Genomic DNA, 13761 nt, shown 5'->3' on the forward strand with positions numbered 1-13761 from the left:
TTCAAGACTTTTCCTCTGCAAATTGATGACATGTGGAGCAGATACTAAGATAATGATGAATCTAGAAACGTCTCACTGGATACTAAGCTGGAAATGTGCTGATCACATAGAGACCTATGGAGGATTCAATGGAGAAAAAAAAACATTGAGAAACGACCCTCTGTCCCTTTGTGAACTACCAACTTCATGCAAATTAATACAGCCCCAACAATCTATAAATGCAGGAGACACAGGCAACCTTAGCTAGATACCTATCAACTGGCTTTAGATTGATATGAAGATAAAAGACTGAAATCAAAGAAGCTCCATCTTCAGATCCTGGAACAGAAACAAACCACAGCTTTAAAAATTGGTGAGCTAGCACCACTGTGGTTCCCTGTTCAACCCTGGAGGATTTAATTGAAGGAGCCCTTCTGTATGATTGCTGTCCTACCTGAAGTCTTAAAACCTCTGATATTTGTAAATAGCTGAATTAACATAATGATATATATTAATGGTATATAAAATTTACTATAATGGTAGCAGTCATTATCATCTGTGCTTGGCTAATCCTTCATATTCACCTTCGCATGCATTTTGATCGGGGAGCCTCCCCAGATACAGGTGATGTAAGATGAGCCATTGGACACGTGAGCCTGATGCCATCCCAGACACCTGCTGTGCCCCAAATGCGCTGGGCCAACTGGGTATATGTACGCAGGGCGAAGGTAGGTTCCTCTCCAAGAAGGCTCAACTACAGGTAATATGTTGATTTCGTTGCAAATCTTTTAGTCCCCTGAATTAGGTGGTGATAGAGGCTAACATGTAAGGAAGTGCATTTTCTGCAGGGTTTCCAGGAGCCTTGAACAGAGCACAGGTGAAGAGAGGATGGGTTATGCAGGCGCCGGCCACACAGCTGTTCCCAGGAACCCTTTAGGAGCGCTTGTACCGGCCACAGGAAACAGCAAAGGAACGGCAGCTGAATCAGGAAAAGGGGGTGAGTCCTTGTTTTCCACTCCCTTCTGCTCCCCTCTACTCCAGCCCCACACAGACTGCAGAGCTGGCCCTTTTCCTTCAGGGCACCCAGGCTGAAGGCAGCTCCATGTTTGTTTTTTAAGCTCTCTCCCTCTTTCTCTCAGTTTGCCTCTCTCTCTTTCTCCCTCCATCTCTTTCTCTGTCTTGCTCTGTCTCTGTCTCTCTCTTTATCTTTGTTTCTTTCTCCTCTTCTTTCTCTCTTTCTCTCTCTTCCTCTCTCTTTCTGTCTCTGGCTCTGTCATCTTTCACTGTTTCTCTCTGGTGCAGCTTTTTAAGTCTTGGACACTTCTGTAACGGTCACTTCACAGCGTTGTGTTCCTCTAAAGTCCTCCTACTACATCTTAGGATCCAATATTTCATCACGCTATAGTTTTATTTTTCCTTTGAAAGTATTTTAACAAACATGCAAATCTAAAATTACTCCAATCTCAATTATCATGAAGCTGCTAAAAAAATCCACCAAGAACAATAAAAACAAGTTTCTTTAAAGATGTTTAAGGACTAATGAATGTTTTATAAAATACTTGTCAGGATGAATCTTATTTCTTATTTTACTTATTAATCCGGAAGAGGGGGTGCACTGTGTCATTTCTAAGTTTGCAGACAAGACTAAAAATGCTGTTGAATAGAAAGACGTCAAGCTGACAGGGATAGACGGCAGCAGGAGGATTGCTCCAGGCTGGCTGAGGGCGTGGGAAGTGGCAGATGAGTTTCAGTGTGGGTTAGTGTGGGGACACCGTGGGGAGAGTCAGTTATAAAATGATTATCTCCCAGCCATCAGACCCATGACACGGAAAACACCACTTCAAGACATCAGGAACTAGGATCTCAACATACAAATATTAGGACCCTATTAACAGGGTTCTATAATTTACAAAAAAAGCTGTGTGTGTGTGTGTGTGTGTGTGTGTGTGTGTGTGTGTGTGTGTGTACACATACGTTCAATAATCACTGTAAACCATTTCAACCATTGTGGAAGACAGTGTGGCTATTCCTCAAGGATCTAGAACTAGAAGAACCATTTGACCCAGCCATCCCATTACTGGGTTTATACCCAAAGGATTATAAGTCATGCTGCTATAAAGACACATGCACACGTATGTTCATTGTGGCACTATTCACAATAGCAAAGACTTGGAATCAACCCAAATGTCCATCAGTGACAGACTGGATTAAGAAAATGTGGCACATATACACCATGGAATACTATGCAGCCATAAAAAAGGATGAGTTTGTGTCCTTTGTAGGGACATGGATGCAGCTGGAAACCATCATTCTCAGCAAACTATCGCAAGAACAGAAAACCAAACACCACATGTTCTCACTCATGGGTGGGAACTGAACAATGAGATCACTTGGACTCAGGAAGGGGAACATCACACACCGGGGCCTATTATGGGGAGGAGGGAGGGGGGAGGGATTGCACTGGGAGTTATACCTGATGTAAATGACGAGTTGATGGGTGCTGACGAGTTGATGGGTGCAGCACACCAACATGGCACAAGTATACATATGTAACAAACCTGCATGTTATGCACATGTACCCTAGAACTTAAAGTATAATAATAAAAAAAAAAATCACAAAGAACTTTATATGTACATTATATAAAAGTGAGTTAGGTTAATGATGTGGTTACAATTCCATGGCTATTTAATGATTAAATATTAGACGTTCTTCTTGATCTCAAGCACTTAGAGCCCAGAAGAGAAGTCACACATAAAACCCATGTAGTACAGTTTCTCTTGCGCTGTTTCAAACAAAAAGGTTGACTGCTATACAGCATCAGAAATCCTTCAGAAGGAACATAGTAAAAGAATATTGCGTAAAACAGGACTTTAAAACTTAACATTGCATATACCTTACAAATGTTGTTGAAAATGTTAAACATTGTATTACATGATGTCCTCCTTAGGATTTTAGTGCTATATATAGATTTGCCTGTCTTGGATAGAAAAGAGAGAACATTTTCCTCTTTTTTATGAATCTGTGAATTTTATAACTGCTCTTTTTTTTCCTCTCTGTGTTAATTTCTAGAAAGTAAAGAGTCAATATGAGTAGCAAGTTCGGGGGGACCTTACAGAAGAAAGTAAAGATACTTTATCATAGACTTCCCCAGTTTAATTTAATCTGAACCAGACGCCACACGCCTAACAGTCCATGCAACAAGCCATGGCTACTTCAGTTCCGTGGGCAGTGCTCACACGGGCCTCCATGTGTCCACACAGGACACAGCTTGCAATCCAATCTGCCTTATTCTTAGAGGCATTCTCTTGTTTTCAGATCTGTCCCTGTCCACCCTCTGCACATAGCTTTGCTTTAGTTTCCCTGTCCACCATCTACACATAGCTTTGCTTCTGTTTCCCTGTCCACCCTGTGCACATAGCTTTGCTTCACTTACTTTGGCTTTGATCTGTAACAGTTTTGAGACATCTGGTCCCTCTCACCCTTTAGCGTATTCCACTCTTAGCTGCCAGGCCCAGCCACACACAAGGGGATGTTTGCTGAGGTGAGACAGGGAGCAGCTCTTTTAAGTTTCTCTTCAAATTGTCGCTGTAAATGGAGTCATGGAATCATAGAACCATGATTCTATGTTTCAATGGAAGCCAGTTTAACTTCTTAAATAATGAATGATCAGGCACAATTTGTGATATAACTCAAAGAAAACATTTATTACTGGGATATGGAGCCAAACAATTTGAGGCAAATATTTATTTCTTCCATAGGTACATACTATTATGTATGCTATTTATAGGGGATCGAAAGTGTGTCCTTGATCCTTGAGTGTGTTTGCTGGAAAGAATGAGTCATCCCCAAGGAAAGATCTTTCAAGGAAATGACAGATTCATGCTTGCCATATGAATAAACTTCCTACAAGTTTCTATCTCTCTATCATCTATAAATAACACTTTCCCCACTTAATGTCAGACATCCTACAAATTTTTAAATGAACTTGTATATTCTTTATTGACATTGTCTCATCAGAATAAAGATAAGTTTTTACCCATATACAACTCAATATCTGGTACACTTTATCTGTAAATCAAGTGTTTGTTAAGAAACCCAGATTGAGTTCAATCATCTTGATTGCTTTGCTTGACCTTCTCCAGTTTTCTGAAGACAGGTTTGTGAAGTGAAGAATTTGCAATAAAATGGTCAATATGTAAGTATCTATATAGTTGAGTGATATTATTCAAAATTGAGAAGAGTTCCTTGGATTTTGTTCAAAATACTTTACAGTTAAGGAAACTAAGTAACTTATGCTAAGACATACAATGAATTTATGGCCCAATAGAAACTCCCCAATCAGAAACTCAACACCTGCATGCCAGTGGTCCTGGTATGGAATCTTTTTCCTGAGAGCATCTCATAGATTCTAATTTGGAGGACCCATCCTTTTCTCCGGAAATGAATTTAATAATTAAGCTGGGTATGATTAGCTCCTGTGATGTGTTTCCTGTCTCCCAGAACTCACTGCACACTGTTCTTATGTCTGATCTCTACATAAACAAAATTTGGAGGAAAATGTCATGTGAAATTTGAAAACATGACCAAGTGGCTTTGAATATAATCTCTTGAAGGAAAAGATGATGCATTTTTTCCTTGAATGCAGACGACCTTCAAAGCATGACAGCATTCTCATGTGAGATCATCACAAGGACCTGTGAGTTCCTCCTTCTTAACTGCTGCAACAAGAATCCCTTCCCTATGTTTCTATACTGCAGAGTGACCATTTCTTACTGATTAAAACAAAAACCATTTAGTACGCATCCCACCTCCTTTTGACACAAGCTTTCCTATCTCTTGATTACTCCTTCTGAGAATCATGTTTCTCATACGAGGCTGCTTTCATTTCCTTGAGGGAATCGCTTCATTTCTTCATTGAACCACTTGTCTTTACTGGAAACAACAGTCAACAAATGACACTGTTTTTAAACAGTGTCTTTCTCTTCTCTCCCAAAAGGATCGGACATGCAACTCCACACAGACCAATGCTGTGGTCCCGTCCTAGACTTTGAAGTCTGAGCCAAGTAGCAGACAGCACAACCACTGTGAGAGGTACTTGAATCCAGCAGAGTGCTCACATGAGAGGGTTGCTGTGGCTGACAAGGCTCTAGGCATTCCCTGGCTCCTCATTATTTTACGCCTAGTTCTCCAGCTGTTCTGTAGATTTACTGAGCTAGTCAATATCTTTCCCTCACTTCCCCTTTTGCTTAAGTTACCTAATTTTGGTATCTGTGGCTTGCAACCCAAGCAACCCTAACTGATAACACTGCTCTAGTCCAGAACCACACCACCCCTGGACATGGAGCACTGCAGCTTCCAAACGGATCATCTGGCCTTCAGTATCTCATTTTCAGTTCATTCCTGTATATTGGTCTTCACCGACATCACTCGTAACATGATACATCCTGATGAAATCCATGAGGGCACAGAGGAGAGGCACGAAACCATTCCTAGATACTTCTGGAAGGGTTTCCACTAGGAAAGGAGGTCTGGAGACACAAAAACTGAGAGAGAGTTGATGGGAGACCATGGTTGATGGCGACTGCATTTGGGAAAATGGTGGATGCAAAGAGAAAAAGATAAACCTCTAAGCACCAGAGGTAAGAGAAGATGGGACTGAAAGCAGTTCTGTGTGACAGTGCAGCTCTATGAGACCTGGTGAGGGTGCTTGTCCTTATGCTGAGAACAATGGGGAGCCACTAAAAATCTTTGAGCAGAGCAGAAACACCATCTAATTGGCACTTTGAAATATACATAAGAGTCCAGAAATGCAGTCGAGGATGTCAGGTTAGTGCAAATTTCCATAGCAGCATTCTGGGGGCCACACTCACGGTCATTGCTTCCAAGTCTTTCTCAGTTTCTCTTTTCACGTATACTGTTTAAATGCTGGATTTCCTCTCCTTTTCCCACAGCATTCATTATTTCTGGGCAACCTAATACAAACCTGCACTTAACTTTCCATGTATTATATTAATTGTGTATGTTCTTTGTCTTTCTTTTTAGTCCAGTCTCTCACCTTCTCGCCCCCCTTACTCTAAACAAATTATTTGGCTTTCTCAACATATCATGAGCATTTTTGCACCCCTATACATTTCTAAGTCCTCTTCCCACTGTGTAGAATGTTTTCCTCACCCTTCTTTACCAAATTCAACACTACCTAAACCCTCCTCAAAGTTTCAGACCTTTACCTCTAACTGCCTGCTCCACATCTCCATTTGGGTTTCACAGATGCCCATAATTCAACATTACAAAAATAACTTCATTCTTTTCCTACAACATCTGTTTCTTTCTGTTTCCTTATCACAATGAAAGTCCCAAAACCTCCCAAGCTATTTGAGTGAGAAATCTTGGCCTTACCCTTTTTCTCCTTCAGTTTCCCTTGATGTAACCTAAAAACATTGAATTAACCAACAAATCTGATAGGTTTTATTTTTTAAAAAATACTGGCTGGGCGCGGTGGCTCACGCCTGTAATCCCAGCACTTTGGGAGGCCTAGGCGGGTGGATGACCTGAGGTCAGGAGTTCGAGACCAGCCCGGCCAACATAGTGGAACCCCATCTCCACTAAAAACACAAAAAATTAGTTGGGCATGGTGGCGCACCTGTAATCCCAGCTACTCAGGAGGCTGAGGCAGGAGAATCACTTGAACCCTAGAGGTGGAGGTTGCAGTGAGCTGAGATCCTGCCATTGCACTCCAGCCTAGGTGACAAGATCTAAACTCTGTCTAAAAAACAACAACAACAACAACAAAAAACTTAATATACCTTCTCTCATGGTATTGCTTTAGTTAAGGCTGATATTTTTTGACTCATATTACTGCAGTCATATTCTTAGTAGTCACTCCGTCTTCACCACTCACAACTTTAAGATGTATCCTTCCCGTGACTTTCAGAGTAAATACTTACAATTAAAAATATGATTAAAATATTTCAATAGCTCTCTATGGTCATAGTAATGTCTAAATGTCTTAGTGTACTATATGTTTACATAGAGTACACTGAGTCTAAATGAAGTCGATGGCTTAGTGTTCTAAGCATCATGTATCAGATGACATGTTGGGGTTCTAAGCAATGGTATTTGTTCTTTGTCTATCTCTTCAGTCCAGTCTCTCACCTCCCTTACTCTAATCAAACTATTGCCTTTCTCAATAGATTGTGATCATTTTTGCACCACTGTGCATTTGTAAGTGCTCTTCCCTCTGCTTAGAATGTTGTTCTCTCCATTCTTTACCTTTAACCTTCCAGTAAAGTGTCCTCTTCTCCCTTTTGGGGGGTTATAGCCTTTGTCTGGGTTCAAAATGCAACTTGCTTTGACCTCACCCTCATAACATCTGATTATAGCTAATTGCATGGGGCCCATGCAGGTAGAAGTGGCTTAAGGTCAGGGACTCTGCCACATTCCTCTTGTTCCTCCCATGGCCTTTCTGACACTCAGGAAATGTTGGTGAACCATGATCTCTATGTAAAGGGAGAGGTGAAACATTACCTTGGTCAGCAGTGTAGCATCGTATGGCTTACAATCTTTTAAGTGAATCATTTGCTATACTAACATTCTCTTTATATATTTTTAATGAAATCTGTAGATTTACATTTATTTTTTCTTATGGTATTAGTTCTGCCACAATGAACAGTTCTATACAATTTGAATATTTTTCTTTAAAATCTTAAGTCTGACTTTTCAAAAGAAGACATACATGCTGCCAATAATCATTTAAAAATCTCAACATCACTGATCATTAGAGAAATGCAAATCAAAACCCCCATGAGCCCATGAGATATCATCTCACACCAGTCATAATAACTATTATTAAAAAGTAAAAAACAAACAAACAAACACAAACACACACACACAAAAAAGCAGATGCTAGCAAGGTTGCAGAGAAAAAGGGATGCTTATACACTATTGGTAGGAATATTCAACCATTGTTTAAGACAGTGCGATGATTCCTTAAAGGCCTAAAAACAGAAATAACTGTTCAACCCAACAATCCCATTGCTAGGTATATGCCCAAAGGAACATAATTCTTTCTATCATAAAGATGCATGTATGTGTATGTTAATTGCAGAACTATTCACAACAGCAAGGACATGAAATCAACTTAAATGCCCATCAATGGTTGACTAGATAAAGAAAATGTGGTAAATATACACCATGGCATACTATGCAGTTATTAAAAAGAATAAGATTATGTTTTTTGCAGGAACATGAATGGAGATAGAGACCATTATCCTTAGCAAACTAACTTAGCAACAGAAAACCAAATACTGCATGTTCTCACTATAAGTGGGAGCTAAATGATGAGAACACACGGACACATAGAGGGGAACAACACACACTGGGGCCTATCGGAGACGGGAGGGAAGGGTGGGGTAAAATCAGGAAATATAACTAATGGGTACTAGGCTTAATGCCTGGGTGATGAAATAATCTATACAACAAATTCCCATTAAATAAGTTTACCTATATAACAAACCTACATGTGTACCCCTGAACTTAACATAAAAATTAAATTAAAAAAAATAATGATCCTTAAAGAAAACTTACAATAGCAGAATCTGTAGTCAGCAAATTCTGATGAGGCCACAGATAATTTAAATAAAAGTAAAATGATCCTGAAAAAAATATTCCAGTCTGGAACTGATAAAACTGAGGAAATACATTCACAAATGAGAACAGTCTAGTCTATGCTGACTGATTCATCAGTCTATTTGACCATCCCTCCCCAAAGTTGTTTTCTTAAATACAAATGTGGCCTATTTTTGTGGAACATTAATAAAACAGAGGGTTTTAAAAAGTAAACAAAAAGTGGAATTTTGCTCCCCTAGAAGTATTTTAGTAATTATAAAAAATCTAAGCAAAGACAGGTATAATTTAGGCAAAAAAAAATTTCTTCATTTTTCGCTTATATGTTACACATTTTACAACATGGCTAATTTGAAGTGTGTCTTTTTTATGCCACTAAAGTATGTTTTAGTAAGTACTTTCTGCTGTATTTATCTTTCCGAGTTATCCGATGAAATAAAGCATTTGAAAGTGATTTGTAAACTTTGCAGAACTGTATACATATCAAGTACTTTTATAATACTAGCAATCAGTCATTAATTACTATCTACTACATGTGTAAGTTGGCATGCTCAATATAAATACAGTTTAGATTTAAACATCCTGATCTCTGTTTTTACATAATTTGCAGACAATTTTGGAGAAACCAGTCAGAGAAATGATAAACTATCAACACAACACAGAATATAGTGGGGACCAAAGGGCTGGTTCAGCCATGTCAGGAGAGTTCAGACCATGGGAGCGTCAGTTATGACTGCTTTCTCAAGGAAGTAGAATTAGAGCTTCTGGCCTTCACTGATGAATGGAATATATAAAGTAGCCTTTTTTTTTTTTTTTTGCATTTGGATAGAAATTGTAAGATGACCCCCAACATCCTGCTGTTTGGTGTCTACACCCTGAATACTCTCCTGTCCTTGAGTGTGGAGGGAATTCTGATTAAAAAGGATGCCACTCCCATGATTAAGTTCTATCGTAAGGCAAAGGTGATGAGATTTTGCAAATGTAATTAAGGGCCCAAATCAGATGGGACCTTAATCAAATGGGAGATTATGCTGGGCGGGCAGGACACAATCAGTGAAAGCTTTTGACAAAGGGACTGGCCCCTCCCTCAAGAGAGATGCTCCCCTGCTGGCCTGGAGGAAGCAACCATGAGTTCTGCAGCCACATGGAAAACGAATTCTGCCCACAACCTGCGGGAGCTTGGCAGCAGACCTTTTCCCATGAATCCTCTAAAGAAAAAGCGTTTTGGCTGATATTTTGAGCACAGTCTTGTGAGACTCTGAGCAAAGAACCTGGCTAAGCTATGCCTCGCTTCCTGTCCCACAGAAATCATGAGATAATAAATGCGAATTGCTAAGTTTGTGATAATTTTTTATGTAACGGTGGAAATCAAATACAACAACTATTCCACTAGATTCTCCAATTTATACCTAAAAACTCACCTACACCTACCATTTGGGGCTTCGCAAGTCACTGTTCTCTGTGGCATCCTTTGCTGTCTGAGCTGTTCGGAGGCAGGGGGAAAGGAGTCACTGTCAATCAAATTTTGTGAAGAGTGAGCACTCTCCACTGGTAGAGGAGAAAGCTGCTGGCCCAGAGGAGATCCTACAGAACACGGTAGAGATTTGCCAGCATCCCTGAGAATCACAAACTCCATCGTTGTAAGAGACCACCAAGCTCATGATCTGATTCTCTCAATTAGACCCCCAGAGGCTCCTGGTGGTACAGCTAGCTCCTGCAAGAGCTGAGAGAGGAGCCCAAGTCTTCTGACAGCCAGGCCAGTGTTCTTGACACTAACTTGACCTCCACTGAGTCAAGGCAAGGTTCCACCCAATAAACCATGATCATTATAGTCTCAACTCCATGGCATCTTACTAAAGTTCAAAAGAGCAACATGAGAAATTATCCAGTTTTCTCTGCCTTTATCACAGAGGCAGGTTTTTTTTTTTTCATGATAAATTAGTAGTAACTCTCAGGCACATTTGGCAAGCCAAAGAAAAATGGATTTTTTACAATGCATTGAATAAACATCTTCTGCTTGAATATCTCCTATACTTCACTGACTTCAATACAGTAGAAGTTTATTGACGTATGTACTGCAAGCTATGTTTGAATGATTGCTTCATATATTATGCTATGCTACATTACATCGTGTTCCTTTTCTGCTTCCATAGCCCAGAGACTTATTGGAATTAGTTGTTTCAGACTCATAAAATATACATGACTTTAAAAAAAAAAAGATTATCATAGCAAGAATTTCACCAGTCTTTTGAAGCTGCATCCTTGATTATTTGTTGAAATTCATTTCATTTTTCTATCATTATCCCAGTGCATGTTAAGTCCTACCATCGAGTATAAATGTACAATCTGCTCAACGAGGCAGTTTGTAATAAGCTAGGATGAAACAACGTTTTCAGTGTTATGGTTTGTTGACTTTTTTTTTTTTTTAAGAAACTAACATCCATAAAGCAGAAAGTTTGTTTGAAAGTGTGAATTCTAAAATGAGCCTTTTCTTAAAGCAATTCCATCTAAAACTTAACTAAACTGTCTTGTCTTTATCAATAAACCATCTTCATTCCACATGGTAGACATTTTTAACAGGAAGATTTATGAGATTGTTGAAGCAGCAGGGTTGAGGAAAAAATGCACAGAAATTGGAGGCTGGAATCAATGTCTGGGTGTCCTGTTTGCCCTTCCAGATCCTCCGTCCATCCCCTTCAGTCTGCAGCATGCCAGAGGCCCATGGGCACAGACTCGTTTGCCTTCTGCAAGCGATCAAGGATGGGGGCGGGGTTGTATGTTCAGCTCTCCTGATGCAGATGACCACAGGTGCTAACTTTCTTCTAGAGTCAGGGCACTCCTTCCACATGATGCCCCCTCTCGGTCTCTGCTGCAGGGTGGTGATAGCTTCTCACTCCTGGTCCTGCTTCATCTTTGTTGTTTTCCCTAAATACTACACGTCATTGTAAACAATGTGTTTTTAAACCCTCCTCCATACCAAATTTGAATGTGCCAGTTGTGTTTTTGCAGAGACCCATGATTGCACAATTACGGTACTTGGGTATGTCATTTACATTACTTGTGCCTGTAATCTTCTTTTTCCTTTTCTAAAACTTAGGGGGAAATATTCCTGCTCAAATTGCTTCATGAGCTTATTAGTGTATAAAATGTGAAAATACACAGTTGAATGACTTTAAATACTTAACATTTTCATTCAATCCATGTACATTGAAGCCTTTGTTTATGCAAGACATTATAAAAAGTCATGATGCAAGAATGCAAAAATGAGTTAGGCATCATCTCTGCAAACTGATAACTATAGTGGAAGGCTATGGTGAAAACCAAAGCTGATACCAACAATTTGACATGCGAGTTTAGTGTAGCTAAAATTGGGGGAGGTAGGGGTGATGAAAGCTTCCCGCAGAAGATGTCTTTTGAACTGGATATGAAAGGATATATGAAGTTTGATGCCAGGATGGAATTGCTCATCGAGGATGACAGAGTCATGCACAGGAGCAAGAGATCTGGCAAAGCCTGACCATCACCTGACAGGGTCCAATGTGTTTTCTTATACCACAGATTTCTAAACGGGAGTCACGTTCCTAATGGGCTGTTCCTGCGGCTCTAGCTCAGAGGTTGTTTCTTCAGGTGTGATCCTGAGATCAGCAGCAGCCACCTCACTGGACACTCATCAAGAAAGACAAACCGTCTGCCAGCCCGCCCCTGACCTGTGGAACCAGAAACTCTGGGCTTGGGTGGAGCTCACAGCCCTTGCTTAGCTTCGACCTCCTCCTCCAAACTGGGCATAACATCATCCACCTGGCAAGGCCATTGGGAGGATGACATGATATAATACTGCTGAAATGTGAAAGCAAAAGACTGCTTCTCTTTAGTGAAGCTCTATTCACTGTCGAGGCTTCAGTGTACGGGGGCGCATCCCACGGGCATTGTCTCCAGCTGCCCGGGTGGGTTTCATTCCAGTACTACACTCTGCTTCAGACTTACCGAGAGCCATTCTCCATAGCAGGACTTTCCTGTCCTCTATTTGGGAGATTCCTTGGTCAATGTCTGTGTCACTGAGTCTCACTGATTAGACAATAGGCCCCACGATGGGAGACACCTGGCTTTTTTTATTCCATTGGATACTTAATGACTATAGCACAGTATATAATCAGTAAATAGTTCTTGAATTAATGCATGAGAAGTCCCTGAAAATAGTCCCTGAACTTTTTAAATAATCATGCAAACAAGATCCAAAGAAATGTCACAAATATCTCTTAACTCCTTAAAAACAATTCCAGACACCTAGAATGGGCAAAGCAGTGTGCTAAGTCACCTTTCTCTTGAGATTGGTCACCAATAAATCGTGAAGGTGAGTGCCTGGGTCATTAAATATTGCCTCAGCCAGCCACTCTCTGCCATAATTTAACCACATTGTCCTGAGCTTGACCCTTCTGTCTTCATCTCTGTGCACCTGGGGCACCTTGCGGACTCTGACTTTAACTCTGGTACCCTTGCACCTGTTCTGCCACCTGCCCCTCCACCGGGTTACTGGTTCTCTGTTCCTGAATTGTGAGGCTGCCTTGGGGTGATTCTTTCTGTTTTATCTTCAGCTGCTATGGAGCATTTTCTCTCTCTCATTCATATGTGTGTGTGTTTACAAACACATACTTATATTTCTTGTATGCAATGTGAGTATATATATAATGGCATATAGATACATAAAACATATATCAATATAGATAGGTATAAATATATATCAATAAAGATTTTTATTTCATGATGAATAAAAATATATATCATGTATATGATGTAAGTATGTATAATGGCATATAGATAGACACAAATATATATCAATAAAGATAGGTTATGTCCATGTTTGCTTTTTGTCTTCTGATAGTGGAAAAGGTATGACTTTCTGAGTCTATTTCTGTCAATTAGCAATTATCAAAAGGCATTTAGATGATTCAGCTATAACTGACTTCAAAATGCCAAATATGTTGCAGTCTGATTTCCCAGTGCTTGAGAAATTGGGATGTGACAACAAACTGCCAGGACGATTGTCAGTTGCCCATGTCCTACTCTGTGACAGCTGGACTTTGGTACTTCCCAGAAAAATACCAAAAGACATGGAGTCTGCAGAGGTCCTAGAATTCTTGGGGTGCTTAGTGCCTGACACA

The 13761-nt window shown here is 40.1% G+C and overlaps 1 long non-coding RNA gene across 1 annotated transcript; it reads left to right on the forward strand.

The window, feature by feature from the left end:
- Window positions 1–648: 648 nt before the first annotated feature.
- Window positions 649–13457, forward strand: LOC123568435 (uncharacterized). The gene is made up of 3 exons (XR_006691809.3): window positions 649–739; window positions 828–976; window positions 12161–13457. It is a non-coding gene; the product is annotated as an uncharacterized lncRNA (long non-coding RNA).
- The last annotated feature ends 304 nt before the right edge of the window (window positions 13458–13761 follow it).

The sequence above is a fragment of the Macaca fascicularis genome, chromosome 13 (genome assembly GCF_037993035.2).
Source record: "Macaca fascicularis isolate 582-1 chromosome 13, T2T-MFA8v1.1".
NCBI classification, from domain to species: Eukaryota; Metazoa; Chordata; class Mammalia; order Primates; family Cercopithecidae; genus Macaca; species Macaca fascicularis.